The sequence below is a fragment of the Microtus pennsylvanicus genome, chromosome 5 (genome assembly GCF_037038515.1).
Source record: "Microtus pennsylvanicus isolate mMicPen1 chromosome 5, mMicPen1.hap1, whole genome shotgun sequence".
NCBI lineage: Eukaryota > Metazoa > Chordata > Mammalia > Rodentia > Cricetidae > Microtus > Microtus pennsylvanicus.
In genome coordinates, this window is record NC_134583.1 from 90418289 (window position 1) to 90435797 (window position 17509).

The window sequence follows — 17509 nt, forward strand, 5'->3', positions numbered from 1 at the left end:
CTTGGCTCTGTTTCTCTTGTAGACGGATTCAGTCTCCTATAACCCAGGGTAGCCTTGAAGTCACAAAGATCTGTCTGGCTCTGTCTCCCGAGTGCTGGGATTAAAGGTGTGTGCCACCACTGCCTGGCCTCTATGGCCAACTATTGTGGCTCCTCCACACTCTGAACTTCAGGCAAGCTTTGTTTGTTAAAGCACAAACAAAATATCACCACAGTAGTGACTTCATCCAAAGCCATATGGCCTACTTTGTGGCTCAGGTCTGTAGCCCTAGCTACTTAGGTGAAATTTTCTTGTGTTGAAGCATGTCAAAGATCTTTGGACCAAGTGGCTGGAGAGAGGCTCAGCTACTAAGAGACCTTGCTGCTTTTCCAAAGGAACCTGTCAGTCCCATACAATGGCTCACAACTATTTGTAACTGTAGTTCCAGGAGGCATGACACCTTCTTCTAGCCATCTCAGGCATCAGGCACTCATGGTACTCAGACATACATGCAGACAGAACACCTATACACATATTTTTTTAATATTTATTTATTTATTATGTATACAATATTCTGTCTACATGTATGCCCACATGCCAGAAGAGGGTACCAGACCTCATTACAGATGGTTGTCAGCCACCATGTGGTTGCTGGGAATTGAACCCAGGACCTTTTGGAAGAGCAGGCAATGCTCTTAACCACTGAGCCATCTCTCCAGCCCACTTATTTTTTTTTTAATTAAGAAAACAGTTTGGAGGGGCTGTCTCTGATCCTTCACCTTTTACCCCATAATGCCAATTAGAATTAGTGTTATGCCTGGCGTCCAACTTTTGGGGTACAAATACACGACAAAACGTTTACCTGTGACTTTGAAGCCACCAGCATAGGCTGGAGCTGCACATGGCCAGAGTCACTGCCCCACTGGCTAGGTTTTCCTTTATTCTCTCCTGGTGGGCTTTCCCCGGACCCCCTTCTCAGGCTCCCGCCAAACTAGGTCACTGCCTGGAAATGCAGTCAGGCTTCTGTGTTGTACGCAGCAGCAATCAGCCTCCCACTGCATGGTCACTGTGGGCGGATCTGGGAGGAAAGTGGGAATTCTTAAAGGGGTGATTAGTTAAAAACAGAGTGTTTCCCACATTAAAAAATGGTAAACCCAATTACAATAGAGAAAGTTACGTCCCTGTACGATCATGCAATGCATAATTTAAAAATGAAACAATTAAATGAAGGGGTAATCAACTTAACTGAAATTGACAAAATGTTAATTATCCTTTTGATAATTGTTGTTGTCATTTTGATAAATCTTGGTTTAGCTCTTAAAAAGTTGTTTGGTATGAGCCCCAAGATACAGGCCTTAGAAAAACTTAATCAAACAGATCGTAGAAATATTCAAACCCAGACAGAGAAAGGCATTATAAGGTTAGAGAAGAACAGCCTAAGGTTTTCAAACAACGGACCTTAATATATCCAGTATACTTACAGGATCTGCCAAATGATAGAAGCTCTGTAAAAGCTAATTGGACTCCTGTGGAAATGTTAGATTTAAGGAGATTCAAGGAAGTATTAGTCTCATATGGCATGCATTCACCATTTGTCAAGCAGATGTTAAACTCATGGTCAACTTGTAATAAAACCACCCTTCAAGACTGGGGAGACTTGGAGCCTGGTTGACAATTACAGTGAAGGACCTGGTGGAAAGATGAGGTTAGGACCATTACACAATGGAATAGAGCTAGAGGTATGGAAATCGCCCATGGTCAACTTCCTGGAAAAGGAGATTATGCTAATATAGAAAGGCAATTCCTATATGATGGTCACATCCTGGCTTTAGGCCATACAGCAGCTTTGAATGCTTGGGACAGAATTGAAGTAGGAAAGAAGGTCAAGCCATTTATTAAAGTCATACAGGGCCCAAAAGAAAGATTCACTGATTTTTTTTTTTTTACAAAAATTGACATTAGGGGGCTGGACAGTGGTTAAGAGCATTGCCTGCTCTTCCAGAGGTCCTGAGTTCAATTCCCGGCAACCACATGGTGGCTCACAACCACCTGTAATGAGGTCTGGTGCCCTCTTCTGGCCTGCAGGCATACACACAGACAGGATATTGTATACATAATAAATAAATATTTAAAAAATTGACATTAGCAGTAAATAGAATGAAACCAAATTCATAAGCTAGACAAATAATAATTTGTAATAATAATCTCTGGATTTTGAAAATGTTAATTTTCAATGCAAAAGGATAATTAGGCCTTTTTAAAGGCAAGATCAGCACCGTTGGAGGAGTGAATCAGAGATACACTCAATATTGAATCTCATGATCATGATGACGCTTGGATAGGAGAGGTGATTTCCAGATGTTTGAAGAAAAGCCAAAATGTCAAGTGTTTCAATTGCAGCAAACAAGGTCACCTTAAAAAGGATTGTAAACAAGGTGTTCTAAATCAATGTTTTTCTAAGCATAATTCAAATAGAGTGATCCTCCCTTCTGAATGGTGCAAAAGGTGTAGCAAAGGAGGCATTGGACTAATGAACATAGATCAACAAGGGAAATTCAAGGTAACTCTTTGCCTTTGGAAAACTCCTTAAAGGGTCTCTCTCAGGCCCCATGCCAAATTCAGTTCAGTCATTTCCTGTCATCATGGAGGAAACTTCTTTCCAGAGCAATTAAAGAACCTAATGCCTATTGTAAGAAACCATACTGCTTTGGAAGACAGAACAGCTATAGAAGAGAGAACAAAAATTCTATAAAGCAAGTGTTTTGGTAAACTTCTATAAATGAACAAAGAACAAACTTATAAATGCAAATAAATGGCATTGTCATTGAAGGTCTGATAGATACAGGCGTGGATGTAACGATAATTGCACCAGAATCTTGGCATCCCAAGTGGCCTCTTCAGGAAGTAAATGTTCAACTTTTAGGGATTGGTACTTTATTTCAGGTAAAACAGTGCACAGTATGGGTCAAATACATAGGGGCCAGAAGGACAGAGAGGAAAATTAAAGCCATATGTGTCTAACAAAGCAATGCATTTGTGGGATGTGATTTGTTACAGCAATGGAATACTCAGATTAACATTTCCCCAATTTTAGAAACAAACCATAAATATTAACGTGTGTTTCTGGGAAAAATATTGCAAGGTATTATAAAAAAACAGTCATCAACCATTCAGGCTGTACAAGAACAGGGCACAGCAGCTGCTGATATTTCAAAGGCACCAATAGCCCTACCTTTAAAATGGTTGACAGACAAACCTGTATGGGTTAAGCAGTGGCCTTTAACAATAGAGAAACTGCAGGCTTTAGAACAGCTGGTACAGGAGCAGCTAGATGCTCACCATATTGAGGAATCAACCAGCCCTTGGAATTTTGTATTTGTTATTAAAAAGAAATCTGAAAAATGGTAACAGATCTAAGAGTTGTTAATAAGGAGATTCAGTCAATGACTCTCTATAGTCTGGATTCCTTTACCTTCTCTATTGCCTAAAGGATGGCCTCTTAAAGTTACTGATTCAAGGGCTGGAGAGATGGTTCAGTGGTCAAGAGCACTGCCTGCTCCTCCAATGGTCCTGAGTTCAATTCCCAGCAACCACATGGTGGCCACAACCATTTGTAATGAGATCCGGTGCCCTCTTCTGGCCTGCAGGCATACATGCAGACAGAACACTGAGAATACTGTATACATAATAAATAAATAGATTTAAAAAAAAAAACGAAGTTACTGATTCAAAAGATTGTTTCTTCACTGTATCTTTACAAGAAAGAAAAAGATATTTTCTTTATACTGCCTACTTATAATAATTCTCAGTCTGTTAAGAGATATCATTGGAAGGTTCTCCCATAAGGAATATTAAATAGCCTGACTCTGTGCCAGTATTTTGTATGGTAGCCGTTGGAAATGATATGTAAGCAATTTCCCCAGTCTATGATTTGCCATTACATGGATGGCATTTTATAATCTGATTCAAATGTAGATTTTTTTTTTGAGACAGGGTTTCTCTGTGGTTTTGGAGCCTGTCCTGGAACTATCTCTTGTAGACCAGCCTGGCCTTGAACTCCCAGAGATCTGCCTACCTCTGCCTCCCGAGTGCTGGGATTAAAGGCGTGCGCCACCACCACCCGGCTATGATTTAAGCTTTATAAGTGTTTCTTTACATATGAGGGTGCCCTTGTATTTGGGGCATAGGTGTTCAGTATTGAGATTTCCTCTTGATGGATTTTTCCTGTGACTAATATGAAATGACCTTCTTTGTCTCTTTTGACTGATTTTAGCTTGAAGTCTATTTTGTTAAATATTAGTATAGCTACATCTGCTTGTTTCTTAGTTTCATTTGATTGGTATTTTTTTTTTACCAACCCTTTACTCTGAGATGATGTCTGTCTTTGAGGTTGAGATGTGTTTCTTGTATGCAGAAGAAGGATGGATTAAATTAGATAAGCTTGTATACTTTATAGAAGTGTTGACCTCAGAATGGAAACCAGGATATATGTTACAGTGGGTAAGGGGTTTTGCATTTGTATCCACAGGAAAAGAAAAGCTATGGATACCATCAAAACAGGTAAATATTCTATTTGAACAAGAGACATCTCTTAATTAGAAGAGATAATAGTTCATTAAACAGCATGGCTGTTTAAACTAACCTATAACACTAATAAATGCTTTTCATTTGATCAGATATAACTTGCCAAAAGAGAACCCCCTCAAAATTAGGGGTGGGGAAGGGTTTTTTTTCTGTCTTTTCATCTAAACTGAAGTTCTCCAGACAGTGGATAGAATTGCTGGAATCAACAGCCTAGCTGCTCAGGTCAATGTAGGCTTGTCTTTCTACAGATTTCTTAGCCCATAGGATCTTCTGGAGCCTGGCAGGCCCTGCGCTAAACATCAAAAGAAAAATACGACCCTCAGCAACCATGGAGTACCCTGAGGAGTAGCTCTGGTGCCAACCAAGTAAGTTCTCTGTCGTTTTTTAATCGGTAACTCAATTAAAATTTTATCTTTCTCAAAGATCTCTGATGCAGTTTGATAGCTGAGAGGTTTTGTCAGTTTAAAGGGACAGCTTCACCAAACAAATTTCAGTAAATTACAAATACAAGTTATTAAGGTGTGTACCTGCAAGTTATAAAGGTGTGAGGACAAGTGCATGCTATCAGATTTCTCTCTCACGCTGCCTTCCATAGTCTTAAAAATACTTTTCATTGTACAAAAATATCTGTTACAGTCATTCTGCCATAAATATGCTACTGTTTATATAATGTATATGTCTAGAACTTCTGTTTTCACAAACTCAAAAAATTCTTGTGAGTTCCACGGAGTCAAATTGAAGGATCCTTCTTAAACAGGTCCTAAATTTTTTTTCCTAGACTTAACTTTGTCCTCTGTTCTGCCAATACCTTAAACAGGTGTAAGAGACAGCAGACATTTCTATACAAGCACCAGACAGGAAGAAATAGACCAGGTTGCTGGGATGTGACCAGCACCCAGCTTTCTCAGGTTCCCCCCTCCCAAAAAGCAACGCTCACAAAAAAGCAAAAAGCAGTCTTGAGAATCTGCCACCCCAATTCCTTTAACCTGTAGTGCATGACCTCCCTCCTTTTATTATAAAAAAGAGATGGGAATGTAATGATCTGTTCTGTCTCTTTAAGAGACAAGCCACACCCACTCCCTCCCCTGTTCTCTGAGTCAGGCTGATCTTCAGCTTCCAGCCTGAGTTCCTTCCTTCTCCCTTTTCCCCTTCTGTCCACCCTCTCTTTCCCTGCACATCGATTCCCCAGGCCTGTACACAACCCCTCTAATAAACTCCTAAGAAGGTTTGTTGTGTGTTCGTGTTTCCTTCTCACTTGTGCCCAGATAATTTCAAAATTTGTAGGAGTAATATATGTATGTAGCACAAATAATAAAAACCCAGAGACAGATATTGGGGTTCAACCTGAAGATCAGAATAGCAAAGCTGCCACACCACTAGAGAGTTCTTACCTCTGTTTAATCTTTTGACTGAAAGAGAGCGAATGCCTGTCTCATTCTGCTTTATATTCCTCTCCAGGACTGGGATTACAAGTGTGCACCACCGCAGCCTGGCCTCCATAGCTAGGGCTGGGATTACAGGTGTGCACCACTGCAGCCTGGCCTCCATAGCTAGGGCTGGGATTACAGGTGTGCACCACCGCAGCCTGGCCTCCATAGCTAGGGCTGGGATTACAGGTGTGCACCACTGCAGCCTGGCCTCCATAGTTTGGGCTGGGATTACAGGTGTGCACCACCGCAGCCTGGCCTCCATAGCTAGGGCTGGGATTACAGGTGTGCACCACTGCAGCCTGGCCTCCATAGCTAGGGCTGGGATTACAGGTGTGCACCACCGCAGCCTGGCCTCCATAGCTAGGGCTGGGATTACAGGTGTGCACCACTGCAGCCTGGCCTCCATAGCTAGGGCTGGGATTACAGGTGTGCACCACCGCAGCCTGGCCTCCATAGCTAGGGCTGGGATTACAGGTGTGCACCACTGCAGCCTGGCCTCCATAGCTTGGGCTGGGATTACAGGTGTGCACCACCGCAGCCTGACCTCTATAGCTGACTAGTGTGGCTGCTGTGATTAGAGGTGTGAGCCACCACTGCCTGACCTGTATGGCTGACTAGTGTGACCATTTTGTGCTCTGTTCTTCAGACAAGTTTTATTTATTAAAATACAAATGAAATATCACTATACACACACACATACATATTAACCTTTTGTCATGATATATAAAGTACTAACCAATTCTAGAAAAATGCTTCATCTACCTTCCTGTACATGATTTCAGGTTTGAGTCTCTATCAGTTTTCTGCAGTGAACCATGAGCATACCTAACAGAGATTTTTGAAGTTTCCAAAAGGAGAATAGGTCCCACAATGACAATTCCACCAGTAAGGTGAAAAACACCACCTAAAGATCGGTTTTGGACTACAAACTTCTGAGAACAGTTTTGAGGCTCTTAGTTGGGATGATCCAGCCTCACAGAGCACTCTTCAGGACTCAGTTAAGCCCTGCAGTTTCCTGGACAACAAAAGAGGCAGCTGCCTCTCCCAGGACTTGACAATTAACACAAATTTTTCCTTTCAAAATCCCCTAAAGATGCCCTCACCCCCCAGACAACAGGAAGTAAATTTAAGAACATTCCCAGCAGGTGGGGTGGGTGGTTTTTGGTCTTCCCTTGGGTTATGGATATTTGTCATTGTTTAGGGGGTTGGTTAGCAGTTGGTATTGGTAATGGGCAGGAAAACAGCTGAACAAAGGAGTTTAGATTCAGGGTTCTTATTTTGAAAAGAAAAAAGGCGATACAGATATGATAGAAGAAAAGGGTAGGTTATTGAATATACTCTGGAAAAAATAAGGGAGGATATAGATTTGATAAGAAAAAAGGTAGATTATTGAATCTACTTTTTAAAAGCAACTACTAGTTTTAAATAATTTACATTGGATTAGATTTTTGTATATTGTATAAAAATTTTGTATATTGATACAAATTTGAGATTAATTTGTTAGAACATACTATTCATACATTTCTACTCTTGTTCAAGGTATTGTACCTACACAACTCATTTAATAATGTAATGCAAATTTCTAGTCTTTGAAAATTCTTTTTATCAATTGTTTAGGATAATAAAAAATGCAGTTTAGTAGTTAATCACCTAGTATAATTGAACTTGTAGTCACATTAGGTATGTTTTCAAGGTCAAACAAAGATATATTTTAGATAGACAGGTCATCTTCAAACACTTCAGAGATCTATGGTATATGGCATTTAAGGTATTTTCTTTTTTTTTCTATTTTCTTTTCTTTTTTGCATTTAAGGTATTTTTAACAACATAGGTTCTTTTCCTATTTTTATGACAATGAGACATGCCTGATCCTGGCCGCACCAATCTACTTCAGAGAAGATAATGGGCGTCAAAGAAACTCCATATGGAGTTTACTTTCTTTGCAAAAGTAAGCCACCAGGCAAGAAAGTGCCCTTGCTTTGACTGCTGACAGTTTGCTGTCCTAATTGGACAAGTAGGACACAAAAGAGTGTGACTGCCAAACCTTGTCAAGACATGGTGGGACAGTCCTTCAAAAATCCTGCTTCATAGAAAAGTCTGTCGAATATTCTAGGCCTTCAGGTCAAAGGTGGAAGCTTCAATATTGCCGAGGAACTGTGGGTGACTGTCCAGACAGTCAGCGGTTTCTGTCATTTCTCAAACTTTTGGAAGTTGCTCGCTCCCATTTTCTGCTTACTCAGTTAATATTATTTCCTTCTTGGATCTCTGAGGGATGGTCATAATTTTTCTTGTTTATCAGATTCAGAAAAGAAATTCACTAAAGAAAAGTAAAGTATATAAGGTTGAGAGACATAAACAGATTTTGAGTTGGTAATGCAAGTTAGAATAGAAAGTGAATTAGGCACAACACTGACTCACCAAGACAGGGTAGATAATGGAGTATTTTCTCTGAATTTGTCAAATGCAAATGGACTAGACTTTGCTGATGTACTTATTGCCTGTATATAGTTATTGTACCTATTATACATAGTTTTTCTTATATTAGCTATAACCTTGTTTTTTTATTTCAGTCAAAAATGGAAAACTTAGTGATTTTTTTTGTGTTTTAACAAATAAAGGGCTGGAGAAATGGCTCAACAGTTAAGAGCACTGTCTGCTCTTCCAAAGAGCCTGAGTTCAATTCCCAGCAACCACATGGTGGCTCACAATCATCTGTAATGAGATCTGGTGCCTTCTGGAGGAAGAGACCTGGTCAGTCATCTTGATCAACCTAGATCATGAAACTCAATATGGACAAGTTCAAGAGAACTGCCATATATGGGCTGCCCATGCTTGCTTCAGCACTGCCAGGGCATAAGTTTCATTCATTTTTTTTTAAACAATAAAGCTTTTCTGAAGATCAGAGTGCAGAGCTAAGCTACTAGAAGCCTGGCAGTGGTGGCACACACCTTTAATTCCAGAAGTTTCTGGGGGGGGGGTAGGGCAGATGGATTTCTGTTAGTTTAAGACAACTCTGGGCTACATGAAATTGATCCAGTCTAAAAGAGAAACAAAGGTGATCCCAGCACTTGAGATCCCATGCTTATAATCCCAGCACTGGGGAGGTACAGACAGGAGTGATATGGCTGGGCAGAGAGAGGAATATAGGGCGAGAGGAGACAGGAGCTCAGTGCAGTCTGAGGACAATATTGATAGAGGTAAGAACTCTCTACTGACTGGCCCTGCTGCTTCTTTGATCTTCAGCATTAACCCCTATATCCGACTCTGGGTTTTTACTAATAATACCAATTAGAATTTGTACTACATTCAAGAGCAGCAAGTGCTCTTAACTGTTGAGTCATTTCTCAGGCCCCTCCTTTCCTAATGCATCAGTTACATGAACTAATCAGAGCATCCTTCTTGGCCTATCCACCAGCGTCTGTCTGAGAGCACAAACACCAAGTCTATGGGTAAAGCACTACCAGAGATCAGAGGGACTCTTCCACCTTGCTGCAGGTGGATCACATTCCAGCCCACCACCTGGAGACTACAGACAGCTTTTCATTAGGAAGCGAACAGTGTCCTATCTCCTTGACCATGTGACTTGCCTTGGCCAGTAGAGTATGAGCTTTCCTAAAAAAGCTAAGTCCCCCCATTCACACACACTAAAACTTTCCTACATTGGGAGCTGTGTTCATGCTGTTTGTTGTGTAGCAATTGCCTTCCAGACAGTTTTATATCACCTTGGCAGAAACTAAAGTCAAATTGAGTAGAGGATGTAGAGAAAAAGGGCCAGCCAAAGAAACCCACCCTGGCCCTGAAACCAGAGCCAGCCAAAGAAACCCACCCCGGCCCTGAAACCAGAGCCAGCCAAAGAAACCCACCCTGGCCCTGAAACCAGAGCCAGCCAAAGAAACCCACCCTGGCCCTGAAACCAGAGCCAGCCAAAGAAACACACCCTGGTTCTGAGACTAGAGCCAGCCAAAGAAACACACCTTGGCCCTGAAACCAGAGCCAGCCAAAGAAACCCACCCTGGCCCTGAAACCAGAGCCAGCCAAAGAAACACACCCTGGCCCTGAAACCAGAGCCAGCCAAAGAAACCCACCCTGGCCTTGAAACCAGAGCCAGCCAAAGAAACCCACCCTGGCTCTGAAACCAGAGCCAGCCAAAGAAACCCACCCTGGCCCTGAAACCAGAGCCAGCCAAAGAAACACACCCTGGCTCTGAGACTAGAGCCAGTGAAAGAAATAGTTTAGCCCTGAACCCAGAACCAGAGAAACACACCCTGGCAAACACACCCTGGCTCTGAGACTAGAGCCAGCCAAAGAAACCCACCCTGGCCCTGAAACCAGAGCCAGCCAAAGAAACCCACCCTGGCCCTGAACCCAGAACCAGAGAAATGCACCCTGACTCTGAAAGCAGAGTCAAAGAAACACACTTTGGCCCTATAATCAGAACCAGTGAAAGAGATACACCCTGGCCCTGAAATTAGAGCCAAAAGGCTAAAAAGGGCCAGAGAAAGACACACACTCTGACCCTGACCAGAGCTGATGGAGGAAGGCCATTGGTTAAGTAATAAACTGCTTGGCCTCATAGGTTAAAACATAGGTGGGAGGAGTAAACAGAACAGAATGCTGGGAGAAAGAGGAAGTGAGCTCAGAAACCATGCAGCTCCTCTCAGACGCACATGATGAAGCAAGCCGCCAGGTCAGACATGCTGAATCTTTCCCGGTAAGACCGGTGCTACACAGTTTATTAGAGATGGGTTGATCGGAATATCAGAATTAGCCAGTAAGGGCTAGAGCTAATGGGCCAAGCAGTGTTTAAATGAATACAGTTTGCGTGTTGTTATTTCTGGTGTAAAGCTAGCCGTGCGGGAGCCGGGCAGGATGAAAAGCAGGCCCGCAGCTCCCACAACACAGAGCCAAATCTTCACTGACCAACTAAGCAGAAAACCAACCAATTCCTGTGCAGGGAAGCAAGCCAATCCCTGAGCAGAAAACCAGCCAATCCCTGCCCATGAGATCTAGCCAATCTGAGCTCAAGGGACGGAAATCTGCCCAATTCCCACCCTGAAAATCTCCCTGGAAAAACAATCTGCCCCTAAGAAACCCTATATAAGCCCTGTACCTGCTTAGTTTGCTGCTCCCCTTTTTCCAGCCTGGCAGAGCCAGCCATGCTCCTGGATTCTTCCCTCCCAATAAATCTGTTGAGTGAGGTTTGAGTAAGACCTTCTTTTGCAGGAATGGAGCAGAGGAGAGAAGTAACAACTTTCCGCTGGAACCAGAGCAGAGTATAGTGGAATAGAGCAAGACTGTAACACCGGCTGGGGAACCTTCCCCTAGCAGAACAGAGTTGCTACCTCTGAACTGTAACAACTTCGTTGGGGAAGCCCTCTCCTGCCAGAGCCGAGCTCTTACATTGGGGAAGCCTTCCCCCAGGAGCAGGGCGCTGTAAACTGCTACCCTTATCCCTTGGTTCCTGACTGCCAGAATACTTTTCCATGGGGGCTTTAACACTCAGCATTCCTTGGCTCCGAACTGCCAGGATTCCTTTCCATCTGAGCTGTAAAGGGGGAGTTTCAATTAAGAAAATGACGCTGCCTTGCAGTGGTGGCAGAGGCAGGTGGATCTGAGTTGGAGGCCAGCCTGGTCTACAGAGCAAGTTCCAGGGCAGCCAGAACTACATAGAGGAACCCCGTCTCGAAAACCAAACCAAAACAAGATAATATAAGAAATAAAAATAAAAGTAAATGCCTCCGTAAGATCAGTATTTGTACATTTTCTTAATCAGTGACTGATGGGGGAGGGCCCAGCCCATTGTGGGTTGGGCCATCCCCTGGGCTGGTGGTTCTGGGTTCTATAAGAAAGAAGGCAGTGAACGCCATGGCGAACAGGCCAAAACCCAGCATCCTTCCATGGCCTCTGCATCAGTTCCTGCTTCTAGGTTCCTGCCTTGTCTGAGTTCCTGTCCTGACTTCCTTTGATGATGACCAGTGCTGTGGTAGTGTAAACCAAATAAACACTTTCCTCCTCAAGTTGCTGTGGTCATAGTTTCGTCACAGCAGTAGACACCTAAGGAGGACATTGCAGAAGGCACAGGTTGTTCTAAAGGGAGCTGACACATTCCATTCCACTAAGAAGTAAACAACTCAATAACTCCAGTTCTCTCCTCATGCTTCTGTAGCAGTAAGGACTGCTGAGAAATACTAGAAGACTCTAAGCAACAGCTAGCCTGCCTGGAAAATCAAAAATCAGCCGCACTCTCTAGAAGAGGCCAAAGGCCAGCTGAGCTACCCGGAACAACCACTCTCTACTCTGTCAAGCTGCCTACAGGCTGTGCAGTGTGCTTCAGTCTTGTGAGCCACCACCTATGCTGGGGCAGGCTTTTGTAGCTTGTCTTTAGTCAATTCTGTTCCTGTCAGTGACTCATAGAGTCACATTTTCCCTTGCTGTGATAGAGCACCATGACCAAGATAATCACAGAAGAGTTTACGGTAAGCTTATAGTTTCACAGGGCTAAGAATCCATCACTATCACCATCACCGCAGGCATGGCAGCAGCACCAGCTGAGAGCTTACTTCTCCAGCTACAAGAAGCAAGCAGAGGAGATGGCAGGTGGCTTTGAAAGGTCAAGGCCTGCCCCATTGCTGCACTTCTTCCGGAAAGACCACACTTCCTAACCTCCCTAAACAGTGACATCATCTGAAGACCAAATATTCAAATGCCCAAGAATATGGTGGACATACCATTCAAAGAACCAACTAATCCTTGTTGTACAGAGCAGCGGGCTGCGTCCCCCTGCCTGGCTAGCTTAACCCCCCAAATAACCACATGGAAATTGTATTAATTAGATTACTTTCTGGCCCATTATATCTAGCCTCTTCTTGGCTAATTCTTACATCTTGGTTCAACCCATTTCTAATAATCTGTGTAGAACCATGAGGTCGTGGCTTACCGGGAAAGATTCAGCATGTCTGACTCTGGCGACTTCATGGCGGCTCTCTCTCCTGTCTTCTTCCCAGCATCCTGTTCTGTCTGCTCCGCCCACCTAATTTTCTGCCCTATCAAAAGGCCAAGGCAGTCTCTTTATTTAACCAATGAAAGTAACACATGACACAAGACCCTCCTATACCAAATCCTTTACCCACACTCCTGTTCATAACCTAAACAAAACCCACCAAGATGGGCCCGGTGGTATCCTTACTTTTGTCTGTCATTGGTTCCTTACCTGGGGTGAGTAGACTTTGGTTCATGTCTCTTCAGGAAGAGTGTCACCAACACTGTCTACCAGAAGAGCTCTCTCCTGGGAAATGCAAGAGGTGCTTGGGGTCAGAATTAGAACCTACAAGTCCAGCGAGTCCAATTGACTCACAGTGACTCATAGACATATGACCTAGTAGTAAATGCTGTTGTAAATGGCTGAGTTTTGTTCCCTCTTGTTACCTAGCACTGCCATAGTGAAAAGCTTGTTAACGCCCCAGACTGAACTTTCTCCCACATTTCGTTGTTTTGTGTATTTTTATTTAAAGAATTTAATTCTATCATTAGGGGAGCTATGTCTCCTGGCTTACCTAATATTGGAATTTTTCTAGAAGTCAAGACTTCCAAGTATTTTTTAATTTATTTTGGTTTTTCAAGACAGGGTTTTTCTGTAGCTTTGGAGCCTCTCCTAGAACTCACTCTGTAGACCAGGTTGGCCTCAAACTTGCAGAGATCCACCTGTCTCTGCCTCCTGAGTGCTGGGATGAAAGGTGTGCCCACTTACTGCTAGATGAGACCCTATTCCAAAACTAAAAAAGGAGGTGCTTGGTAGATGGCTTAGCTCATGAAGTCCTTGGTAAAGAAGAATGAAGCCCCACATTCAGTCCCAGGCATCCATATAAAAAAGCCAGGTATGATGACATGGACCTATAATACCAGCTCTGTGGAGGCAGAAATAGGAGGATCCTTCCACTGTGTGGGTTCCAGAATAGAACTCAGATGATCAGTTTTGGTGGCAAGAGTCTTTATCCACTGAGTTATTTTGCCAACCCATTTGACGTTTGCTTTTGAGTTTTTGAGACAGGATCTCACAATGTAGACTTGGTAGGTCTAGAGCATCATGTAGACCATGGTGGCTTCAAGCTCCCAGAGATCTGCCTGGTTTTGCATCCAGAGCATTAGAACTAAGGTTGTGAACCAACTCACCCAGAATCATTGGATGTAAGTGTGTGTTTTATAGATTAAAAAAAATGTGCATGAGTATTTTGCCTGCATGTTTGTATTTATACCATGGGCATGCATGATACCTGGAGGTCAGAAGAGGGCACCGAACCCCATGGAATGGGACTTGTCCCACAACTGTTCAGTCCCAAAGAAACACACAGAGGCTTATAGTAATTATAAAATGTTTGGTTTTTTAGCACAGACTTATTATTAACTAGCTCTCACAACTTAAATTAACCATAGTTCTTGTCTATGTTTAGCCACAAGGCTTGGTTCCTTTTCTCAGTAATGCATTCTCATCTTGTTTCCTCTGCGTCTGGCTTGCGACTGCGTGTCTCCCTTTCCTCTTCCCAGAATTCTCCTACTCTGGTCACCCCGCCTATACTTCCTGCCTGGCTACTGGCCACTCAGTGTTTTATTAAACCAATATGAGTGACAAATCTTTTTTTAAAATTTTTTTATGGTTTATTTAACTTTATTTTATGTGCATTGGTATGAAGGTATCAGATCCCCTGGAACTGGATCTTCAGACAGTTGTGAGCTGCCATGTGGGTGCTGGGAATTGAACCCTGGTCCTCGGAAAGAGTAGTCAGTGCTCTTAATTGCTGAGCCATCTCTCCAGCCCCTGAGTGACAAATCTTTACAGTGTACAAGAGCATTATCCCACAGCAACTCTCCATTGCTGAGCATCTCTTCAGCCCTTAATAGAATCTAGAATCATTTGGGATATGGGCCTCTGGGCATGCCTATACAGGGATTATCAGATTACATTAATTGATGTGGGGAGACCAATCTTAATGATAGTACAATCATTTCCTGATCAGGGGACTCCTGCACTGTATGAAGCACAGGAAACAAGCTGAGTGGTAGTAGGCACACAGCCATTGCTTTCTTTCCTGCTTGTGTTGTACTGTGATCAGCTGCTTCACGCTCCTGCTGCCTTGCTGTGGCAGACTGAACCTGGAACTGTGAGCTAAAAGAAGCCACTTCTCCTTTGAGTCGCTTTGGTCTAGCTTTTCGCACAGAAACAGGAAGAATAACTAGGATACCTGCTAAGGTTCATGCAACCATTGCTCTTTCTAATCTGTCTGTATACATGTATGCATTCTAGAAATGTCACGAGATGGAACCATAAAAATGTGACTTTTGTGACTTCAGCCTTGTGATGGACTTTTTAAAATTACTGTAATATTTTCTAGGGCTGTCCATTTTTTGTTTCTCTTGGTTTGTTAAAAACAAACAAACAAAGAACCCATAGTTTAAGGGCTGGAGAGATGGCTCAGTGGCTAAGATCACTGATTACTCTTTCAGAGAACTGTTTGATTCTCAGTGCCTATGTGGCTGCCTGCAACCTTCTGTAACTACTTCTGGGGGATCCTATGCCCCCTTCTGGTCCTCTCAGGCACCAGGCTCACGAGTGGTGCATAGACAGAGATGCAAGCAAAAGACCCAGGCACAGAAAATAAAACAGAACACTGAAGCCCAGCCTGACCTTGATTCCGGCACCCCCAGTCTTGGCCGCTGAGTGCTGGGACTACAGGCATGCCCAGCAGTGCCCCGTCTGTGCCATGATCCTTTGGATTGTCTCCACCCTTCAGGCACCATGAAGAGAGCAGTTGTACACTCTCACGTGCAGTTTTGTTTGGACATCTGTTTTCAGTTCTCTTGGGCATATGCCTGAAGGGGACTGCTGAGTGATGTGGCTGATTCTTTCAACTTACTGGGAACCTGCCAGGTCGTTTTCCACAGCTGCCGAGTGACACTTTCCCACCAGCAGTGTAAGTGGGATCCAATTCCCCCGTAACCTTGCCAACACTTGGTATTATCTAGCTCATGTAGAAAGTTGTCCTGGTGGACCCAACAATGACATGTCACGGTGCTGTTAAATTTTTTTTTTTTTTTGGTTTTTTCGAGACAGGGTTTCTCTGTAGCTTTTGGAGCCTGTCCTGGAACTAGCTCTTGTAGACCAGGCTGGCCTCGAACTCTCAGAGATCCGCCTGCCTCTGCCTCCCGAGTGCTGGGATTAAAGGCGTGCGCCACCACCGCCCGGAACGGTGCTGTTAATTTGCATTTCCTTGGTGACTACAGTGGTGGACTCACCATTTTGTGCCTTCTTTGGACATATTAGTTCAAATATTTTGCTTTTTTTTTTCCAGTGCTAGGGATAGAACACAAGGCCTTGGTTATGCTGGGTAAACCCTTGATAACTAGATAACCAGGGTATACTCCAACCACTCTTTTATTCATTTTATTTATTTTCTAAAAGCATTTTTTTGTTTGGTTGGTTGCTTTTGTTTTTGTTTTTTTGGTTTTTCGAGACAGGGTTTCTCTGTAGCTTTGGAGCTTGTCCTGGAACTAGCTCTTGTAGACCAGGCTGGTCTCGAACTCACAGAGATCCGCCTGCCTCTGCTTCCCGAGTGCTGGGATTAAAGGCATGTGGCACCACTGCCCGGCCCCATTTTAGGATTGATTTTAATCCCAGCACTCAGGAGGTAGAGATAGGCAGTTCTCTGAGTTTGAGGTCAGCCTGGTCTGCATAGTGAGTTCCAGGACAGCCAAGGCTACATAGAGAAACCCTGTCTTTTAAAAATAAACAAACTATTCTTTTTCTTTTTTCCCTTCTTTTCTTTCTTTCTCCCTTATGAGCTGTTGAAGGAGGCTGTTTGTTTGTTTCCCGACCACTCAGCCCAGAAATAATCACACAAAAACTGTATTAATTAAATTACAGCTTGGCCCATTAGCTCTAGCTTCTTATTGGATAACTCTTATATTTCAATTTAACCCATTTCTGTGTATCACCATGTGGCAGTGGCTTACTGGCAAAGTTCCGGTGTCTGTGACCAGCAGGGCTTCATGGCTTTTCTCTGACTCTGCCTTCTCTCTCGCAGCATGCAGTTTAGTTTTCCCTGCCTTGCTAAGTTCTGCCCTATCAACAGGCCAAGCCTGTTTCTTTATTAACCAGAGGTATTCACAGCATACAGAGGGGAATCCCACATCAACAAGCTTCTAGCAAGTTTTATTTATTTAATGTGTGTGTAGGGGTCACATGCCCACAAGGGTTGTTTCCTTCCTCTTATCTTGTAGATTCTTGAGACTGAACTCAAGTCTTCAGCCTTGGTGGCAGCTGCTTTTATTCGGTAAATTATCTTGTTGGCCTTGTTAGCCCTCTTTTGTTCTTTTTTTTTTCAAGTGCTGGACTTTAGGCTTGGTAATATACATCTTTAATCTCAGGACTCCAGATGGATCCCAGTCTGGTCTACATAACAGATTTCAGGATAGCCAAAGCCATATAATAGAGAGATCCTGTCTCAAAATAAATATATAAATAC